The 22,229-nt window shown below is 44.0% G+C and overlaps 1 protein-coding gene and 1 long non-coding RNA gene across 11 annotated transcripts in view; one reads left to right on the forward strand and one right to left on the reverse strand.

Annotated features, from left to right (window-relative positions):
- Nucleotides 1-22,229, forward strand: part of ATXN7 (ataxin 7) — a 212,165-nt gene that overhangs the window by 61,851 nt on the left and 128,085 nt on the right. The gene's annotated exons all lie outside the window — the stretch shown is intronic.
- Nucleotides 11,504-19,541, reverse strand: LOC128343188 (uncharacterized). The gene is made up of 4 exons (XR_008315376.1): nucleotides 19,517-19,541; nucleotides 17,268-17,437; nucleotides 15,951-16,017; nucleotides 11,504-11,736 (listed from the first exon to the last, which is right to left on the reverse strand). It is a non-coding gene; the product is annotated as an uncharacterized LOC128343188 (long non-coding RNA).

Genomic DNA, 22,229 nt, shown 5'->3' on the forward strand with positions numbered 1-22,229 from the left:
ATGAAACCACTGGGAGAGGTCATCCATGGATGTGGGCTACAGTGTCTTTAATATGTGAATGATACCTAGTTCTACCTATCATTTAAGTCAGCAGACACCATGGAGGCAACGAATGCTTTGTACCGGGGCTTGGAGGCTGTTCTGTACTGGATGGGGGCAAACAAGCTGAAACTTAATCCAAATAAGATGGAAGTGCTTTGGGCTAGTAAAACTGGTCATCCGAGTAGTGAGGTAAATCTGATCTTGTACGGGGGTCATACTCCCCCTGAAAGACAAAGTCCGCAGCTTGGGGGTGCTTCTGTACCCAATGCTGCCCTTGGAGGCACAAGTGGCACTGGCGTGCAAAATTGCTTTTTACCAGCTATGGCTGGTATGCCAGCTGTGACACTACTTGGAAAAGTCCGAACTGACCTCAGTCACTCATGCTTTGGTGACACCCAGATTGGACTATTGTGATGTGTTCTACCTGGGGTTGCCCTTGAAGACAGTTCAGAAGCTTCAGCTGGTCCAGAATGCTGCTGCTATGATGCTTGTGCATGCAAGTCATTTCATGAGTATTACACCCATCCTGTGGCTGGTTACTGGTCCACTTCTGGGCTAGTTTCAAGGTGCTGGTCCTAATGTTTAAAGCCCTAGTTGACTTGGGATTGGGGTACCTATCGGACTGCATTTGCTCGTATGAACCTGCCAGGGCTCTCTGCTTGGTATCTCAGGCCCTGCTCATGGCCAGGTCACTAACTGAGGTCTAGTTGGCTAGGACTAGAGACAGGGCCCTTCTGGTTGTGGCTCCTCAACTTTTGAAAGCTCTCCTGGAAGAGCTTCCTCATGCTCCCTCCCTTAGTGTTTTTAAGAAACAACTGAAGAGAGATCTTGTTAGAGAGACTTTTAAATATCTTATGCTCTGCTTTTATCTGGTAGGGGTTTTTTTTTATAGCTTTCTACTGATAACTTTGAATTTCAGTTTTAAAACTTGTTTTAATTGTGGTTTTAGGCAGGTCTTTTTACTTTTTCACATTATTAATCTTTTTTATCCCATATTTTATTTATTTTATTAATGTTGTCCTTAGCAGTAGTTCACTGAAGGGGTGGGGTAATCTAAGCTATGTGCGCACACACCACGTGATTGTAGGTAATTTATTCGCCACACATGTACATGAGCCTGTGGAGAAGCCTCAGTGTTTGGGTGGGGAAGTCAGTCTCGGTAATCTGTGTAAGCTAGTGCAGTGTAACGTTCAACAGGAAATTCCTGCCTCACGTCTGCCACCAACTCACTAGGTGACCTTTGACAAGTCACAGTCTGTCACCATTAACATCCTTCCAATGTATGGGGATAATAATAATGTATAGGGATCCTCTGCTGCTCACAGAGCCAAGAGTAGGTACAGTGGTGGCACTTCTTTAGCTGACAGGCCAGTGGAGAGTTCTTTTTTGGAAGATACAAGAGCTCATCAAATGAGTGGCCAAAGAAGTGCCATTGCTGTGCTGCGCTCAGCTTTGTGAGCAATGGAGGATCCAGATGGTTTTCAGCTCCTGTCTCCCATGCCTTGGAGAAGTTAGAGGCTGAGCACCTCTTCTCTTTCTCAACAGTTTCTCTTCCTGAATTTTGGATTAGCATGCAAGCTAAGTAAAAAGAATTAAGTGAGAAAGACAGGAAGATGCTGATTTGCTTGATTCCTACTTGTGTGAATCAGAGTTAACAGTTGCTACTATAACAAACAACTACCTAGTGAAAATAACTTGGAGCCTGAAATTAGGCAGTCTCAAACATAAAACCCAGCTTTGAAAAACTAAGTAGGAGCAAACAGGCTCCTCCTCATTTAAATGGTAAATGTGCTTTATTTGTCTTTCCTTAAATCAGTGGCTGATATCCTTACTAATAAAGTGTGTATGCTGTTAACATAAGCAAAGCACTAGCTCCTGTGCTGGCTCTGCTGTGCATTCAAAGGATGGGCACTCTTGCAAGAACACTTTTTGGAGCTTGCCTGCACTCTGGGAGCATGCTGCTAGACTGGAAACACATTGCTTGATCTTCAGCAATGTTTATTGTCTACACATCATTAGTCAGGATGTCAGGCAGTAGATTTAAACATGGGAGGGGGGTTCATGTAGCTTTATATATTTTAGGGGGTCACAGTATCAAAAGGTTTGAGAAACTCTGAACTATGCAGTTGCCTTATCTAAATAATGAAGGCAGATTGACTTGTTGCAGTGATTGATTACTACCAGTTTCATAGTCTTTGTCATAATTCAAATCAAAGTTTACAGTAGACTTCCATAGAACTTCCAGTTTAACCTAAGTGCAATGAATGTATGCTTCGTCATCTTATCTTTTAGTAACTATTTCTACTTCCAACTGTTCTGACAACTCTCAGGCCTTGGGGAGCAGCACCAACTACCCACAGAGCCTGACCTTGCTCCTTTGTAATGCCAGGTCAGTTCAAAACAAGACCGAAATTGTTCATGATTTGATCATGGATGGGGGAGCTGACCTGGCATGTATAACTGAGACCTGGTTGGGGGAAGCGAGTGGTCCAGTATGGGCTCAGCTTCTCCCTCCAGGTTACTCTGTTGTGGAGCAGGTTAGGGGAAGTGGGTGGGGGTGGGGGGTGGAGTGGCTGTGGTCCATAGAAATACTATCTTCCTTACCAGGGCCCCTGTGAGACAGTTGACCTATACTGAGTGTGTATTCTTGAGTCTGGGAACTAGGGATAGATTGGGGATTCTGTTGGTGTGCCGTTCACCCCGCTGCCCAACTGACTCCCTAACTGAGCTGACGGAACTGGTCACAGTGTTGGTGTTGGAGTCCCCCAGGCTCTGGGTGCTGGGGGACTTCAATATCCACTTTGGGACTGGCTTGTCTGGTGCTGCTCAGGAGTTCATAGCGGCCATGACAACTATGGGCCTATCCCAATTTATTTTTGAACCAACTCGTGTTGCCGGCCACACACTGGATTTGGTCTTCTGTTTGGATCAGGGGGGTGTTCCGTGGGTGGGGAATCCGGTGGTTACCCCATTGTCATGGACGGATCACTACCTGGTTAAGGTTGGTATCGCGGACACAACCCACCCCTGCAGGGGTGACGGACCTATTAGGATGGTCCGTCCAAAAAGGCTGCTGGACCCAGCAGGTTTCCAAAAGGCCTTGGAGGGTTTCGATGTTGGTGCGGCCGGTGATTCTGTCGATGGCCTGGTGGGAACATGGAATAGAAAACTCACCAGGGCAGTAGATATTATCGCTCCTAAGCGTCCCTCCAGGCCTGCTTCTAAGATGGACCCCTGGTACACGGAGGAGTTGCGGGGGATGAAGCGGCTTGATAGGCGACTGGAACGCAAGTGGAGGAGAACTCGGTTCGAATCTGACAGGATGCAGCATAGAACCCATTTGAAAATCTATGCAATGGCAGTGCGCGGCAAAAAAGCATTTTTGGTCGGCGCGCATTGCGTCTGCGGGTTCACATACGGCAGAGTTATCCCGGGTGGTGAGGAGTATAATCTCTGCTCCTTCTGCCTCAAATCAGCTCCCAGAGACACTCTGCTGTGACGCCTTTAGTTCATTCTTTGCGAATAAAATCTCCTGTATTCGGGTCGACTTGGACTCCGCTATTTCTGCAGGGTCTGTGAGGGAGGTATCCAGCAATCCTTCTTGCAGTGTTAGATTGGATCAGTTTCAATCTGTGACTCCTGATGACGTGGACAAGCTGCTTGGAGCGGTACGGCCTACCACTTGTTCTCTGGATCCTTGCCCGATCCTTGCTGCTTCGATCTAGCAGAGAGATTGTTGGCCTAGTTAATATCATAAATGCATCGCTGGGGGAGGGTAGGGTGCCTCCTTGTTTGAAGGAGGCAATAGTTAGACCTCTTCTTAAGAAGCCTACCCTGGATCCCTCAGCGATGGATAGTTATAGGCCAATCTCCCCTGGCTGGGCAAGGTAATCGAGAGGGTGGTGGCTAACCAGCTCCAGGCAGTTTTGTAGGAAACTGATTATCTAGACCCATTTCAAACTGGCTTTAGAATGGGCTATGGGGTTGAGACAGCCTTGGTCGGCCTGATGGATGACCTTTACCGGGGAATCGGCAGAGGGAGTGTGACTCTGTTGGTCCTCTTGGATCTCTCGGATCTCTCGACCATGGTATCCTTCTGGGTCGCCTGGAGGGGCTGGGAATAGGGGGCACTGTTTGCAGTGGTTCCGTTCCTATCTCTCGGGTAGATCCCAGATGGTGGAGCTTGGTAACAGTAGCTCCTCAAAGCAGGAGCTATTATATGGAGTCCCTCAGGGCTCCATTCTGTCACCAATGCTTTTTAATATCTACATGAAACTGCTGGGTGAGGTCATCAGGAGATTTGGTGCTGGGTGTTATCAGTATGCTGATGACACCCACATCTATTTCTCCTTTTCATCTTCAGGAAATGGCACTCACTCTTTAAATGCCTGCCTACAGGCAGTAATGGGCTGGATGAGGGAGAACAAATTGAAGTTGAATCTAAGCAAGACGGAGGTGCTCATTGTGGGGGCTCAGAATCTGAGCAGTGAGTTAGATCTCCCTGTGTTCAATGAGGTCACACTCCCCCAGAAGGAGCAGGTGCGCAGCTTGGGAGTACTCCTGTACCCAAGCCTCACCCTGGTTTCTCAGGTTTAGGCCATGGCCAGGAGTGCTTTCTATCAGCTTCGGCTGATTCGACAGTTGCGTCCATTCCTTGAGGAGGATGACCTCAAAATAGTGGTGCACCAGCTGGTAACCTCCCGGCTTGACTGTTGCAATGCGCTCTACGAGGGGCTGCCTTTGTACGTATTTCGGAAACTTCAATTAGTTCAGAATGCGGCAGCCAGATTGGTCTCTGGGGTAACCCGGAGAGACCATATTACACCTATTTTGAAACAATTGCACTGGCTGCTGATATGTTTCCGGGCAAAATACAAAGTGCTGGTGATTACCTTTAAAGCCCTGAACGACTTAGGCCCAAGTTACCTTAGAGAGTGCCTTCTTTTGCGTGATCCCCACCGCATATTAAGGTCATCTGAGGAGGTCCGTCTCCAGTTACCACCAGCTCGTCTTGTGGCGACTCGGCGGCGGGCCTTCTCTATGGCTGCTCCGGGGCTGTGGAATGCGCTCCCTGCGGAAATCCATAATTTGAATTCTCCATTAGCCTTCAGGAGAGCCCTTAAAACGTTTTTGTTTGTCCTGGCTTTCCAGGGTTTTTAAATTTTAACCCGATTTTGGGGCTTTTAATTACTGTAAACTGTTTAATTGCTGTTTTAAAATGTTTTTAAATTGTTAATTGCTTTTAATTTGTTTTAGTTTTTTATTGTTTTAGTGGCTTGTTTTAATTGAGCCATTTGGGAAGGGCGGTATATAAATCAATCAAACAAACAAACAAACAAATAGTATAGCTGTAGAATCCTCATTCAGAGTCAACAAATCTGCCCCCCCAACAGTTGTTATCACACCTGCTCACATACATGTACACTGCTCACATCTGTATCTATTCTTTAGATAACTTGGGGGAATTTAACACAGAACTGAACTTCCAAGTGTGCATAAGAGGTGAAGATAAGGCTTTTGAAACAAAGAAACGAAACTCATTAATAAAGCAGAGGCATAATGTAAACCATGATAGCTGGCAACCTTGATACAGTGAAGGCTCTAATAGCCTAGTGACTGATGGGTGCTAGAAATTGGACAAATGCAGTGTTTCCTCTGGGCAAAGAGGCACCTTTTACCATGGTGATTCTCTTTATTTAGCAGTGGGGAGAGTAACTGGCCCTGTCCACTCCCAGCACAGTACTTCCAGTGACTGTTGCTGGTGTGTGTCTTATGTTTCTTTTTAGAATGTGAGCCCTTTGGGGAGAGGGAGCCATCTTATTGTTTGTTATTTCTCTTTGTAAACCGCCCTGAGCCATTTTTGGAAGGGCGGTATAGAAATCGAATTGATGATGGTGATGATGATGATGATGATGATGATGATAATAATAATAATAATAATAACAGGGATTCCCAGATGTTGACTACAAGTCCCACAATACCCAGCTGCAATCTTTTTTGCTTGGGGATTATGGGAGTTGTAGTTAGCAACATTTGGAAATCCTTGCTAGAGTGAACACTGGACAGAGGAATGAGGAGAGGCTGGGGAAGGAGAAAGAGATAGAGAATTAAGAGCAGTTTAATACCTGTTCATGACTGCTGTTTTGTGAGTGATGCCAAAAGAGGATGAATTCATCAGGGACAATTTGAAGGGTTGTAGCCCCAAAGGTTCTGCCAAAGCAGAGGGCAAGGAGAGGCAGTGAGTGGGCTCCTTGTATACCTCATTAGAAGTATAGAGAGATGGGTTTGTGACCTGAGTGTTGCCTGCCTGGTGCAAAGGTTGCGGACATCATGCAGCATCTAGATAGGCTATTAGGCAGTGCTGGGGAGAATACAGTAGTCATGGTGCACGTCAGCACCAGTGATGTGGGGAAATGTAGTCAGGAGGTCCTGGAAGCCAAATTTAGGCTGATAGGTAGCATTTTGAAGTCCAGGACCCCCAAGGTAGCATTCTCAGAAATGCTACCTGTTCCACACGCATGTACAGTGAGATGGGCAGAGCTGAGGGGTTTCGATGCATGGATGAGACGTTGGTGCTGGGAGGAGGGGTTTAGATTTGTTAGGCACTGGGATACATTTTGGGGCAAGCAAGGCCTGTAAAAAAGTGACAGGCTGCATTTGAACCAAGATGGAACCAGACTGCTGGTGCTTAAAATCAAAAAGGTTGCAGAACAGCTTTTAAAATGACGCCTGGGGAATAGCCGACAGGAGCTGGGCAGTATCCAGTTTGGCAAATGCCATCCCTTAAAGTGTGAGGGTGCAGAGGATTGAAATAAAACAAAAGGGGACAGAACAGATCCATATAAGGAGCAGACAGAAGACTGTGCCAGCAGGTCAAAGAATTAAAAGAAAGATGGCAGACACCAGGGAAGAGATTCAGCATATAGGTGCTTATATGCCAATGCCAGAAGTCTCCGAGCCAAGATGGGTGAGTTGGAGTGCTTGGTTGCTAATACAGAAATAGATATAGTGGGCATAACAGAAACATGGTGAACAGTGAGAACCAGTGGGACACTGTTATCCCTGGATATAAACTCTATAGAAAGGACAGGGAGGGGCGCCTTGGAGGTGGAGTAGCACCGTATGTTAAAGAAGTGATAGAATCTAATAAGGTAGAAAATGTAGGTGGACCGTTGTCCTCCACAGAAACCCTGTGGGTGACAATACAAGGCCTGAAAGGAAAGGTTCTACTGGGGACGTGCTATCGCCCTCCGCATCAAAACATATGGAGGTTGCAGAGAAGCTAAATAAGTTTTTTTGCATTTGTCTTCATGGCAGAGGATACTGAGCATATCCCTGTTCCTGAAGCAGGCTTTTCAGGGATGGAGGCTAAAGAACTGAGTCCGATAGCAGTGACAAGAGATGATCTAAACATCCAAGAGTCCTCAAAGAACTAAAATGTGAAATTGCCGACCTCCTTGCTAAAATATATAACTCATTCCTGCAATAAGGCTCTGTACTGGAAGACTTGAAAAGAAATGTAACACCAATTTTCAAAAAGGGATCCAGGGACGATCTGGGAAATTACAGGCTGGTTAGCTCAACGTCTGTTCCAGGCAAATTGATGGAAAGCATCCTCAAGGATAAAATTGTAAAGCACATAGAAGAACAGGCCCTGCTGGGAGAGAACCAGCATGGCTTCTGCAAAGGTAAATCTTGCCTCACCAACCTTTTGGAGTTCTTTGAGAGTTTCAACAAGTGTGTGGATCAAGGTGATCTAGTTGACATAGTATACCTGGACTTTTAAAAAGCTTTGGACAAAGCTCCTCATCAAAGACTCCTGAGAAAACTTAGCAGTACTGGGATAAGGGGACAAGTACATGTGTGGATTGCTAACTGGTTGAAAGACAGGAAACAAAGGGTGAAAGACAGGAAATAAATGGAGATTTTTCACAATGGAGGGAAGTAAGAAGTGGGGTCCCCCAAGGATCTGTACTGAGAGCGGTGCTTTTTAATTTATTCATAAATGATCTAGAAGAAGGGGTAAGCAGCGAGGTGGCCAAATTTGCTGATGATACCAAACTCTTTCGGGTAGTGAAAACCAAGACTGATTGTGAGGAGCTCCAAAAAGATCTCTCCAAACTAGGGGAATGGGCGACAAAATGGCAAATGTGGTTCAATATTGGCAAGTGTAAAGTGATGCACATTGGGATGAAAACCCCCAGCTTCAAGTATACGTTGATGGGATCTGAGCTGTGAGTGACTGACCAAGAGAGGGATCTTGGGGTTGTGGTGGACAGGTTGTTGAAAGTATCCACTCAGTGTGAGGCAGCTGTGAAAAAGGCAAATTCCATGCTAGGGATCATTAGGAAGGAGACTGAAAATGAAACAGCTAATATTATAATGCCCTTATACAAAATGATGGTGCAGCCACACCTGGAGTACTGCATAGAATTCTGGTCACCATATCTCAAAAAGGATATTGTAGAACTGGAAAAGGTGCAGAAGAGGGCAACCAAAATGATCAGGGGCCTAGAGCACCTTTCTTATGAGGCAAGGCTACAACACCTGGGGCTGTTTAGTTTAGAAAAGATGACTGTAGGGAGACATGATAGAAGTCTATAAAATCATGCATGAAGTTGAGAAAGTATATAGAGAGAAATTCTTCTACCTCTCACATAACACTAGAACCAGGGGTCATCCCATGAAATTGATTGCCAGGAAATTTAGGAACAACAAATGGAAGTATTTTTTCACAGAACGCATAATCAAGTTGTGGAATTCTCTGCCACAAAATGTGGTGACAGCCAACAATCTGGATGGCTTTAAGAGGGGTTTGGATAACTTCATGGAGAAGAGGTCTATCAACGGCTACTAGTTGGAGGGCTATAGGCCACCTCCAGCCTCAAAGGAGGAGGCCTGTGAGTACCAGTTGCAGGGGAGTAACAGCAGGAGGGAGGGCATGCCCTCAATTCCTGCCTGTAGGCTTTTCAGAGGCTTCTGGTGGGCTATTGTGTGAAACAGGATGCTGGACTAGATGTGCCTTGGGCCTGGTCCAGCAGGGCTGTTCTTATGTTCAGTTGTCAGTGTATCAGTTTACCCACACAGCAACTTAGGATAACACTTAAGAACATAAGAACAGCCCTGCTGGATCAGGCCAAAGGCCCATCTAGTCCAGCATCCTGTTTCGCACAGTGACCCACCAGATGCCGCTGGAAGCCACAGGCAGGAGTTGAGGGCATGCCCTCTCTCCCGCAGTTACTCCCCTGCAACTGGTACCCAGAGGCACCCTGCCCCTGAGGCTGGAGGTGGCCTACAGCCCTCCGACTAGTAGCCGTCAATAAGAACATAAGAACTTCATGCATCTAATGAGATGGACTATGTTCCCTAAATGCTCATCCTCTCTAATAAAACGCTTGGTGTCCATCCGTGGACGGACACCAAGTGTGCGTTCGTGCCTGGCCTGTTCTGGGCATGCGCAAAGCGCATGGCCAGAATAGGGCAAGGGAGGCACGAAAGGCAGGACCTGGCGGCCATCTTGGGCGGCCAGAAGCGGCCACCCCGAAGAAGCCGGAGAAGCGGCGGCGGGGGAAACTGACGAGACGGAGGCCGGGGGCGGAGCGGAGGCCATGCAACTTTCAAAAAAATTGCTCCCGCGGCCAACCCAACTCTTCATGTAACCTATATCTTATTTTATTCCAATATCTCACTGTAGTCGATATCTTATAAGAGAGCCACTGTAGTGAAGATATTGAAATAAAATAAGATATTGTTCAGAATCGGATTGTCACTTGCCTGCTCGAAGGATAACTTCAGCTTCTCTGCTAGTTGCAGTGGGTCATATGTCCACTGTTGGACTGTAGAAATATGGACTGTAGAAATATGAGTGTATTTAAAACAATAAAGAGGCATATTTCAGAAAATACCTGGTATAAGGCTAATATCATGACTTCAGCAGAGGCTATTGAATTGGAGTCTGTTGATTTGATTTCTTATCTTTATACAGTTTTACCGATTCTTTTTCCCCCAAATAGGGTGGGATACATTTCCTTGCAATTAAATGATGTTGATGTTGTTTTGGTGCAATATAAACAGCACTGGGGAAAACATGGATAACTTACCGAGTCTGTAAGTTTTCACTAAATAATACAACAAATGATTTACCTTTCCCTCTGTTTATTTTAAACATGATTTTTAAATATATATATTTCACAACAGATCTGCTATAAGTGTGAGCCATGGGCTAGTATGTTTTCCTTTTTAATTTGAAAATCAGTTAGATATTTGGGTGCTCCTCTAATGTGGGGCAATAGTATTGCAAGATATTGCATTCTTTCATGGGACTTGAAATTTCTCAGGAGAGAATGCTAAAAATAGCAGCAGTTATGAGTAATTAAAAACAGAAGCCCAATGCATATCTTCTCAAATGCATATACTGTTCAGTTGTCAATAATCAATCCTAGTTTGCCAACTCTGCCCATCTGTACTGTTATCAGTTTCTGATTACTCTTTATACAACAAGAAGTGTTCAGGCAGAAAAGGGGAGCTAATGTGAAAATATAGCTATATTATTGCATAATTGAAGAAGTCTATCAGAGATTGGCTATTTATTTATTTGCATATAGCATCCAAGGGAACTTGAACATTATTGTTAAGAGTTCTGAAAATTATAGTGGCCTTTAATTGTTCTTTGACTGTTTCATGATTTTGAAATATTTTGAACTGGTGGTAGTGGTCAGTCAGTCCAGTTGGTTGGAAGATTCTGCTGGCATGTCAGGAATGGTTATATCAAATTTTTCTTTGTCAAATGCTACCAGTTTGAGTTGATAAAAGGTTGTGCATTTTTTGTGAAGAAAGATTCAGGCATGAAACTTGCCTGATCATGGTATGGGGAAAACGGGCCTCATCAATGCAGAATAAGCCAGTCAGCTGTGGTTTGACATCTGCATGTACATGATATCCAGATAATGCTAATTAAGTGTATCCAAAACATTCAAAATATTAGTAGCTGTCCACTTTAGTATACAATTTTATTCTAAGTACTTGCAAAATGCTCTTCTAATTCAAGCATAAGTGTTTAAACAGGAGTGATATATGTTATAATGACATTTGGAACATATAGGAAGTCCCTGTTTGGGTCTGAGAGTGTCACTTGTGTCTTAGTTTCTTCCCCTTATTACAGGTGCATCTGCATAACTTATATAAGATTGACTTACAGGGCAAAAAACCTAATTGGAGACTTGTGCAAGCTGAAAGCAACCCCCCCCCCCACAAACAACCCCCAAAACACAACAACAACAAAACACCTCTCCATTAATTTGGGTCGTCAAATATTTTGAGTTAACCAATGGAGTGATTCAATTCAATAATTTATTAACCTGAAACAGCATTGGATGCAAGTCATAGATCCTGAAAAAGATTGGCAATTCATTATAAGAAGAAGTCAGCAGCTCCAAGTATCCTTAGTGAGGTAAATCTGCCTATTATCTTGACCTCGCACCCATTCAGTATGCATATTTATCAACCACTAACTTTGGAGTTTGTGGAAGGCTGGACAAACTGTTTGCATGTTGAAGGAAATGGAAGATCAGAAAAACTCTGAGAAACTTAACTAGCTGTTGAAGTCTATAATTTCTGGATCGCAGCTATATATTGTACACTTCTTGTTCCATATTCCTGTGAGACCTTGCAGTATAGCTTCTAGAGGTGTTTGTCCTAATTTGTTAATTAAAAGGAACAGTTACATGGTTAGCAAGCTATGTTCAGGAAATATTTTTAACATGCACCAGTAAAAGTAAAGGCACTATTTGACTTTGAAACATTAGAAACATAATATCTTTGTCTATATTGATTTTTCTACCATTAAAGGAATATTTGAATGAGATGCTTTTTGCCTTGTTGCACTATTTGACTGAAATTATTTGAGGCTTAGTATAAACTGATGAGAGCAACAGTCAAGATCTGTTTCCTAAATTGCTGAGATAGGACCTAGATTTGTAGGCTGCTTTTATTGATGTAGTCTCATTGAAATCAATAGTACCACATCAGGATAAGTTGGGTGTGAAATGTCCACTAATGTATTATGTTCATTTTCCACAGATGGTTGTATATTCAATTCAGTAATAATTAAAAAAAACCATTCAGTTTACAATGAGAGAAGATAAATACTTTCACTCATGCTCTAAAAAAGTGAAATTGCAAGTTAAGGTGCCCATCTTAACTTCTGTGCCATATAAGCTGTAAAGTCTTTGTACAGTCTTGTATATGATGATGGCTTTAGAAATGAGGCTCCATCACACACACTTTGCCTTGGTTAGAAATGCACCAGGCAGAAATTTATTAGGGGCATCTCTATGAAGTGATTAGAGAAGATATACCTGTTAAATGTCTGCCTAGATACATCCTTCCCCAGCCCAGTGTCCAACTGAAAGACCAAGGCAAAGTGTGGTTGCATGTGGTTAAATTTCCTGGCATGTGGTTACATTTCTAAAGCCAACCTCACATACCAGATGGTGTGTCCCTGGGTGAATTCTCAGCTCCATGGGTTCTGCTTCCTGCAGAAGAGGCACCCCCAGCACTGGGAATGTAATGAACTGCCCCAGAGATGGCCCTGGTGGAAGCAGCACCAGGGGGATGCTGTAGATTCATTGGGATTGCAACGTCCAGCGAACAGCCCTAGTAGCCAACACTTGGTTTCTAGAGTTCAACTGTCAATTTTTTAAATGCTGCATCTTAGCCACTTTCTGCACAGATTGGAAGGGGCAATGTTTGATGCCTACAAACTGTCAGGCAGATTGGGCAGACAATTCAGATTTTATCGCCAAGAGAATATTCAGGGCTTATAATGTTAGACTGCTGAAACAATTATTTATTTATTATTATTTATTATTTACATTTATATCCCGCTCTTCCTCCAAGGCACCCAGAATGGTGTACTGCGTACTGAAGTTTCTCACAACAACCCTGTGAATTTAGGTTAGGCTGAGAGAGAAGTGATTGGCCTAGATTCACCCAGCAAGTATCATGGCTGAATGGGGATTTGAACTCGGGTCTTCCCGGTCCTAGTCCAGCACTCTAACCACTATACCACGCTGGCTCTGGTGGGAGCCCACGCTGGGGGAAATAACTATATTAACAGAACTCTAACATGAGGAAAGGTCTTTTGGTTGGAGTTTTCTCCACCATAGAAGCTCCCTCTGCAATTGGAGGATAAATTTTCCTTTCTATTGAAAAACTGCTGATTTTAATCAATATTCTTTGGAGGGTACTGTAGTATCTTAAGCCTTGTTTGACAGAAGTTACTACGCATGCCTCTTCAGATTAATAGCATTATAGGCCTCAGTAACTGGGCTGGGCACATAATTGATCTTCAAACTCACAGATCTTCAAACTCACTTTGTCTGCACACTTGGCAATTCTCCACTCAGCCCAACAAGGGTGATCAGGGTCAAAATTGTAAAATTTTCAAAGTTCTGTTTTTACTGAAGTTCTATAAATTACCTACCAAATAATGTAATCATGTGAGCTCAAAACATAAGGTAGAATTTCCTGATGCTGAACACCCACATTTTTGTAACACCTTCAGTTAAGATAGTCACACTCCCACCCCACTCCGAAAAAACACAATCTATATATATAATTTTCCTGGGTGTGCCTTTCGAATGTGCGTCCCGGCAGCCCAGCTGATTGGCTGGGCTGCGGGTGCGCCTGATTGGTCCTGGCGCACCCAGGAGAATTGGCTGGCTGGGCAGCTGCGGAGGCAAGGCGGCGGGCCAGGCCGCAGCGGCGGGCCCCAGCCTGGCCGCAGATGTGAGGCGGGAGCGGCCCGGCCCAGCCCGACACTGTGATGGTGGTGGTGCGGCAGTGGTGGGTCGGGGGCGACCCAGCCCGGCAGCACGGTGGTGGCAGCGGCGGCGAGCCTGGCCCAGCCGCGGGTCGTAGATGACAGGTCCGGCCGGCCGGACGACAGGTCCGGCGGCGGCGGTGGTGCCGCTCGGCCCAGCTGCGGTGGCAGCGCTCTCAAATGGAGCCAGACCACGCCCCACGCGTGTGAGGTCAGACGCGGGGGAGTGGGGCCGCCGCTGGTCAGGCTCTGCACCTGGTTAATGGCTGAGGATAATGGCTTACTCAAAGTAGTCTTATTGAAATTAAAAGGCTATTAGGCATTCCTTAACATGTTGTTTTAATTTCAGTAGGATTACTTTGAGTAATGTTCCTCATTATGTCAGTTTCTATGTCTTTCCTGCTGTATTATCTACAAAGTATGAGAAAACTGCCCTGAGCCTTTTGGAAGGGCGGTATAAAAGTTTTTTAAAATAATAAATAAATAATATAACAGATTTTATGCTCTGTAGGATGCTGTGGCTAATGTCAGATTCTTTGAGAACAATCTGTGTGCTGGGTGGGGTGCTGGTGGGTTTATCTCACAGGATTTTAACATTGTTTTCTACTTACACTTTTTAAAGGAACTTCCAATTATTCTCCTTCCCTCCAATATTATTTTTCAGCTATTGCTTAACTGTGTCTCATTATTTGGAAGCAAGTTCCATCAAGTTTAATGGACTATGTCCTCCTAGGTGTGCACATAAAATTGCAGGTTCAGTTATTAAAAGATATACTTTTATCAGGAGATAAAAACCCATTAAATAGTTTTAATTTTAGTTAAAAGCCTGAGAAAACAGGTGTGTCTTGAGGAAACAGAAGGCGATGCTCCCTAAAAGCAAACAGAGAAGGAGATGCTCTTACTGCACCAGGGAGCGTATTCCAATAGGGATGTGTGAACTGGCTCGAGGTTGAACAAGTGTGGCTCGAGGGAACCTCCCCCCCCCAACGGCCAGCTCAGGGTCAGTTCAGGGGTTCAATAGTAATTTTTTTAAAACCTCACTGCCAAGTCTGGTGGTCTCCAGGGGTGCTGCCCCAGCTGGGGGGGTGGGATGTCAACCATTTTGAGGGCCATCTTGAGGCCTGCTCTTTTGAGGGCCATATCAGGCCGTTTCAGCACTTTCCCCAGTAGTGGTGGCCATTTTGGAGGCCGCCACGCATGTACCCTTATTGCGTGGCTGGGTCATATTTTCAAATTCAAAATGAAATAATGACAGAATGTTGAAAACACTCCTCATCTTAACTATACTAGCACAACTGTGCCAGTTTAACTTGACAAAATAAACATGTTAAATTTAAAACACAAATTAGACCAAGTGTTGCTATACTTCTTAAAATATATAAACTTGATTTACAAGTTAGGAATCCTTGTAAATGAGAGGGGAAGAGAAAATAAACATATCTTTCACTTCAGAAGAACAGATAACTTCTCTTATACAGATGCAGCAGGCAGTGAACAATCACATGCACCAGCCATATAAAATGACTCAGAAAGGCAGCTTTCAGGAGAGATTAATTTTGTTTCATTTTTTCATTGACATTATTTAAAACTAGTCGTTTCTTCCTCATTGTTCAGTTATGCAGAAGAGCATGTAAAGACCCCTTTCTCCTGTTTCTGTGCCAGTTTAGTGCATCAATAAAGACTAGACCTTCTTGGGGCCTCTAGTATGAATTCTAATCATCATTTGATGGACAGAACACTCCTAAAACAATAGTGCTTTCCACATTGATTGTATGAGGTAGGTTTCTGGCAGATGTTTTTCAAATTGTAAATTCAGCATTTACACAATTATGAGGCAAATATGCAATAATGCATTTTGATAGACGCATGAAGAGAGAGCATGGATAAAAATGTCAAACTCTTGCCCTGTTATGACTGAAGTGCATGATAAAATTCTGTCTGGTATTGAAGCCCATTTTCAGTGAATTTCAAGTATGTGGAAGAAAATGTCTCACATTGCATTATCTTTTATGACCTATTCTGATGTGACGTTTGCTCCTCCCCCCCACCCTAACCTTAGCGAGGTTGGGATGGGTTTCAAACTCACTCATTCCGAAGGTAATGTTCAAACTGGGCAATCTATTCGAATTCTTGATCTTCTATTCTTTTACCAACTATAGAGGGAGAGAAGTGTTGAGGATGCACATGAGACAAATATCTGCTTTCAGTTCTAATGCAAGGGTAGGGAAAGGTTGTAATGTGCAGCAGCTAGGCATTAAGATATTATTATAAACTTATAAGGACTGTAGGAAGCTTTTTTTAATCACATGATTTGTGATGATCATACATCATATTTAGTAAAAATACGTGAAGGATGTAGATACTACATGGCCTTGGTCAGAAGGTATGCTTTCTGGGGCTTCTGAAGAACCTCCAGAAGTATCCAGCTTTCTTAATCCCTTTCAGTTGTGAGGCACATGAAATTTTGCCTTGTGGGGCAGAGTTGAGAAGACTAGTCAAACAAGTTTGACTGCAATAGTTATTGTTAGAAAGAAACTATAGGTTGCATTACTGCTTATGCAGACATGAGCTGAATATATTAATTAAATAATATAGTTTGTACTGTCATGTATGTAAGAGAAATGTTGCAAACAGTACAGTTCAAAAGTGTATTTGCTAACCAGTTATGCAGAGATGGTCTTCTAGCAAAAGTTAAACCAATTTTTTAAAAAACAAGTCTCTCTGAAATGAGGGATAGCCTTTATAATCTGTGTGGGTATGAAGAATGCATATTGACCTTCAATAAAGAAAAATGAGAATTTCTCAGTCAAAAGTGAGGACCTGTGTTAGTGATACGGGCGCATGTGCATCGGCCACTTCCATGGCGACACTGACTGGGGTGCAGGGAGGGATGCTGCAGTCCCACACACCACTTTTTACGAGAGTAAAAAGTAATTGTAAAAAGTAATTTTTAACTGTTCCCTGTTAACTTAGCAAAGAGGCACCTTTTTAAAGTGGTGATACTCTTCTATTTATCAGGGGGAGAGCAACTGGCCCTATTGAACCCCAGCCCAGCATCCCTCCAGTGGTTGTTGCTGGTGGCTGTCTTATGTTTCTTTGTAGACAAAGATAAAATAGGTCTTGGTGGAAGAATTGTTTAGAGTTAATATGTGCCAACTTATCAACTGATCTGTTACCTATCTGTTACCTATCAAATCTTTTAAAAGTGAGAATGATTTTAAAATCACATTTAAAAGGGGATCCAGGACGACCCAAGAAACTACAGGCAAGTTAGCTTAACATCTGTTCCAGGTAGATTGTTGGAAAGCATCCTCAAAAATAAAATTGTTAAACATATAAAACAGCAAGCTTTACTGAAGGAGAATTGGCATAACGTCTGCAAAGCTAAGTTTGCCTCACTAACCTTTTGGTGTTGAACAGCGGTTGAACTCAACAGCACGTGGATAGAGGTGATCCAGTTGACAGAGTATATTTGGACTGTCAAAAAGCTTTTGATAAGGTCCCCCATCAAAAACTCTTGAGTAAACATAACAGTCATGAGATTAAGGGACATGTTGATCCACAGATTGAAAACTGGTTGAAGAACAAGAAATAGAGGGTAGGAATAAATGGACACTTTTTACAATGGAGAGATGTAAATGGTGCTGTCTCCCAGGGATCTATATCAGGACCAGTGCTTTTTAGCCTTCTTTTCTTTAAAAAAGTAAGCTTATGAGATCACCCAGTACCTCCATCTGCAGTGTCTGTGTGTTTCCCCCTTTTACCTTCACAATGTCTGGACCGATATGAACCAAATTTGGTACACTTGTAGGGACACATAGGGATACCTCAATGGCGTAGTTTGTGGTGATGTTATCCATCCCACTAAGACGGACACACAAATGTTTGAGGCACAACTGAGCTAACTTGTGAACTGCCTAGCCAATTTGAACCAAATTTGGTACAGTTGTAGTGGCACATAGGGACATTTCAATGGTGTAGTTCTTGATGATGTCATCCACCCCAATTCAAGAAGGCAGATGCGTGAATGTTTGAGGCAGAAGTGGGCTAACTTGTGCAGATGATTATTTTGTGAACAGTAGACAATTAAGATTATAGTGAAAGGAAAGTAGGAGGATTAGTTCTTCCCAGTACTACTTGTTAATTTATTCATAAATGATCTAGAAATTGGAATAAGTAGTGAGGTGACCAAGTTTGCAAATGACAAAACTATTTAGGGTTGTGAAATCGAAAACAGACTGTGAGAAGCTCTAGAAGGTTCTCTCCAAATTGAGTGAGCAGGCAATGAAATGTCAAATGTGGTTCAGTGTAAGTGTAAAGTGATGAACACTGGGGCAAAAGCTCCCAACTTCACATATTATTGTAAAACTGGAAAACATGTAGAAGAGAGCAACCAAGATGATCAGGAGTCTAGAGCACTTACAAGGTAAGGCTACAACACCTGAGACTTTTTAGTTTAGAAAAAAGAGGGATACATGGTAGAGGTTCTCCCTCTGCCACAATATTAGAACCCGTAGTCATCCCATAAAATGGCCAGGAAATGTAGGACTGACAAGATGAAGAACTTTTTGACACAGTGCACAAGTAATCTATGGGATGTGGTTGTCATCCGATTCCTTTTCTAAGAATCAAGGCACAGTTATAAAGCAGGCAGTTTCCCAGAAGAATTGACAACTACACAAGTTTAAAATCCAAATAAAAAGATATTTTGAGTACAAAATGAGGTATATCATTATTAAATCATATGAACACTTAGAGCATTGTCACATGACATAGAACATGTTAGATGATACACATGGCTGGTGCTAATACTTAAACTTTATTATGACTTGAGTGGATTATTGAACAAGATGTAAACCAATGGATTCCCTAATATGTATGTAGTAGTGTGCCCGGGCGCAGAGCATGTGCATCTCTAGTTGGACCCAGCCGTTCCCCTCCCCCATGCCGGCATGCCCAGCTTTCTGACTGGCTGCCTGGCAGCTCTCCAAGCCTGCCGCTGTCCTCCCGGGCCAGGCTGCTGCTGCCAGCCAAGCTACACTGGCACCTCACCACTTCTTCCATGAGGCCGGGCCAGGGCTTGCCACCGCCACCTCACCCCGGTGGGCCAGGGCCAGGCTTTCCCGCTGCCGCCTCCCGCCTCCTCCTCCCAGACGGTGGGGCTTTGCAGCCCCCTATCCCCAGAGATCTCCCCACCCTCACCTAAGCCCCGCTCCTTCTCCTCCCCACAGGAGCAGCAGCAGTGGTTGACCAGGCTGTTCCTCGCTACTGCCATAACCATGGCCACTCGTTCCCCTCAGGCTGCTGTCAGGCTTGGGCCGTCCCTTGCCCTTCCTTCTGTCTCTCTTCCCCCTCCCTTCTTTTTCTCTCTTTCTCTCTCCTGCATTTGCTCTTCCCCACTCTTTCTTCCCTCTCCGTTCATGTTTTCTTCCTCCCTCCCTCCCTGAGTTAACAGATCTTGTTCATCTTGTTTCCTCATCTAATTCACACAATTGCACCCTCCTTCTCCTGAACGGGCTCTTTCCTCCCTCATGACCCCTCTTGTCGCAGACACCTGCCTGCTGTCCTTTTATATATTTTATATATTGATAGATTCCTCTCCTCTACATTTAAGAACATCTTCCGACCAGTAACAGTTGCATTCCAACTGACCTTAACCATCACAGGCTCCTTCTCCTTATCTGCATATGGAATCCCCACTGTCCAATCACCATGGTGCTTCTGCTCTCACAGGCTCCTTCTCCCTAACTGCATATGGAATCCCCACTGCCCATCAGGTGCTTCCGCTTGTGAACTCTGTCAGCCAATTGCCTCCTTTCTGCCACGTCCCCTCACATGGCCGGTCTTGGAGAAATACTAATATAGATGTATTTAAAATATTTATACCAGTACACTACAGCTCAGGATGGTTCACAAAATTAATAAAATAGAAACAATGTAAAATAAAAGATTAATAAAGTCAAACAAATTAAAAGGCCAAGCTAAAACCATATTTAAAATTACATTTTATAAAGTTTCAAATTAAAAGTTATTAATAAAAAACTGAGGATTATAAAAACTAAAGAAACTACCATATAGCAACAGCAGATAAAACATTAAAAGGCCTCTTTAAAAAGATGTCTGTTCAATTATTATTTTTTAAACACTTGAGTTAGAGAGCATGGCAAAGCTCTTCGGGGAAGGCATTCCAAAGCCGAGGGGCCACAACTGAAAAGGCCCTGTCTCTAGTCCCTTTCAACCAGATCTCTCTTAGTGGCAGGGCCATGATCAGAGCCTGAGATTCCTAGTGGAGGGTCCTGGCTTCTACTACTACTACTACTACTACTACTACTAGGGAAGGGCTGCTCTCTCCTCCCACTTGTCATAGTAAAATATAGATTTTTTTTATTTTTATTTTTTTTTAAAGCTTCTGGTCTGGCTGACTGGAACTTTAAAGCACACACACAGACCCTTGTGTTGCATACCTTGGATGGGAAAGGAGAAACATGTAAAAGACTCTTAAGGGCTGTTGAAGGGAACACTAATACACACCTAGTTTAGGCGAGATACATTGCAAAAGAGATCTGGCAGACCCAATCCTTGGAACTGCACAAGGCAGCTTTTCCCTGGATCTTAGGGGGTTTGAAAGATTATACTTAATTTGTTGAAAAGGGGGCCATCTTTGGCTTCCTGTGTTAATGGTGGTCCATTGACACTTTCAGTAGGAAGGTGATGGTGATACCTGAAGAAAAAAGGAGTTTAAAAATGTGCCAGACAGGAGCCTTATGAGAAATGGGGATTCCATGGATAAGCCTGGAATCTCCTAAAGGGGATTCCAGAGATTTGAGGACCCCTGTGCCTTTCAATTGAACCCTAAAGGAAATGGGTCACTTCAATTTGACATATATGATGTTATGCCCTGAGTGTGGTAACTGTGCTTTGGACGCTTTAGGACAATGGGGACAGAATCTGGAAATGTCCCAGGATTGCTGGGAAATAGCCATATGGTTAACCTACTCTGGAATGTCAGGGAGTCCTTGGCAAACTATCAAAGAGGTGAAATGCATTATTCATGCTTCTTTCTTCCTTTTGGCTTCCTAGGCAAGTCCTATCATTAGCAATGGAACAGTAATTTATTCTTGGACCATTTCTTCTGAGACACTTGTCACCCATGTCCAGCATCTCTGTAAGAGGTGCCCAAAATTGAGACTTTGAAGACAGATAATCCTGGAGAGAATCTATGTGGTCGCTAAGAGTCGACACCAACTTGATGGCACTTAATCAGTCAACATGGTGATGGCCACCAGCTTAGATGGCTTTAAGCAGGGCTTTGACAAATCCGTGGGGGACAGGTCTATAATTCTCTACTAGTCTTGATGACTATAGACTATCTTCAGGTTCAGAGTCATGATGCCTACAAATACCAGTTGCAGGGGAGCAACAGCAGGAGAGGGGGCATGCCTTCACCTCCTGGTTGTGGATTGCCCAAAAGCATCTGGTGGGCCACTGTGGGAAACAAGCTGGAGGAATATTTAGAACTTCAGCCTGATCCATCAAGACTCTTAAGTTGCTGTTTTTGTATCTGTCATACAAGGTACAATAACTTTTAAAAATCCTTTTTCACATATTCTTGCTGTCCTCACTTTAAAAATTTCTCCTGGATTCTTCTGGAATCCTCATATTTTGCTGACTGTTTTAGACTATCTGACAAGGAAATCTCTATCAAAACCTTATATGTGACTAGCTACAAACCTATCCCCTGTCCTTAGGTGCAAAATTATAAATATTTTCCTTGGATGAAATACTACACTTAATCTGGCTCATTAAATGTTAAAGCCCAATGTAGTTTGGGTCTAGCACAGGGACTATTTGCATTAATACATGTTCCACAATGGAACATAAATGATAGCAGGTTGACACTGCTTATATATATATACTAGCCAACCCCGCACAGATCATCTGTGTGGCGCTTTGGGGCCGGCTGTTTCCCCCTCCCTCTTCCTCCTGCCCCAGTCTCTCCTCTCTTCCCCTTCCCTCCAGCCCATGCTCTCCAGCCCTCCTCCCCTCCCATTCCTCCTCCCACACAGAACTGTGGCGTCTGGCCAAGAAGGGCCCCACCGCTGCCGTTTTTCTCGCCCCTGTTCGCCTGCCGCTGCGGCGGCTTTTCTCCCCCCACCTGCTGCCCGCTGCCGCCTTTCTCACCCCCCCGCCCGCTGCCGCCTTTCTCTCGCTGCCTGCCGCCACCTTTCTCTTCCCCCTTCTCCTCTGCCCGCCGGCCAGCCACCACCGGCACTTTCTTCCCCCTCTCCTCCTCAGTCCTTACTTTGGAACTCTCACAGCATGTCGTGAGAGTTCCACTGCCAAATCCTGGGCACACATGTCCCAA

This window comes from Hemicordylus capensis, chromosome 2 (genome assembly GCF_027244095.1).
Source record: "Hemicordylus capensis ecotype Gifberg chromosome 2, rHemCap1.1.pri, whole genome shotgun sequence".
NCBI classification, from domain to species: domain Eukaryota; kingdom Metazoa; phylum Chordata; class Lepidosauria; order Squamata; family Cordylidae; genus Hemicordylus; species Hemicordylus capensis.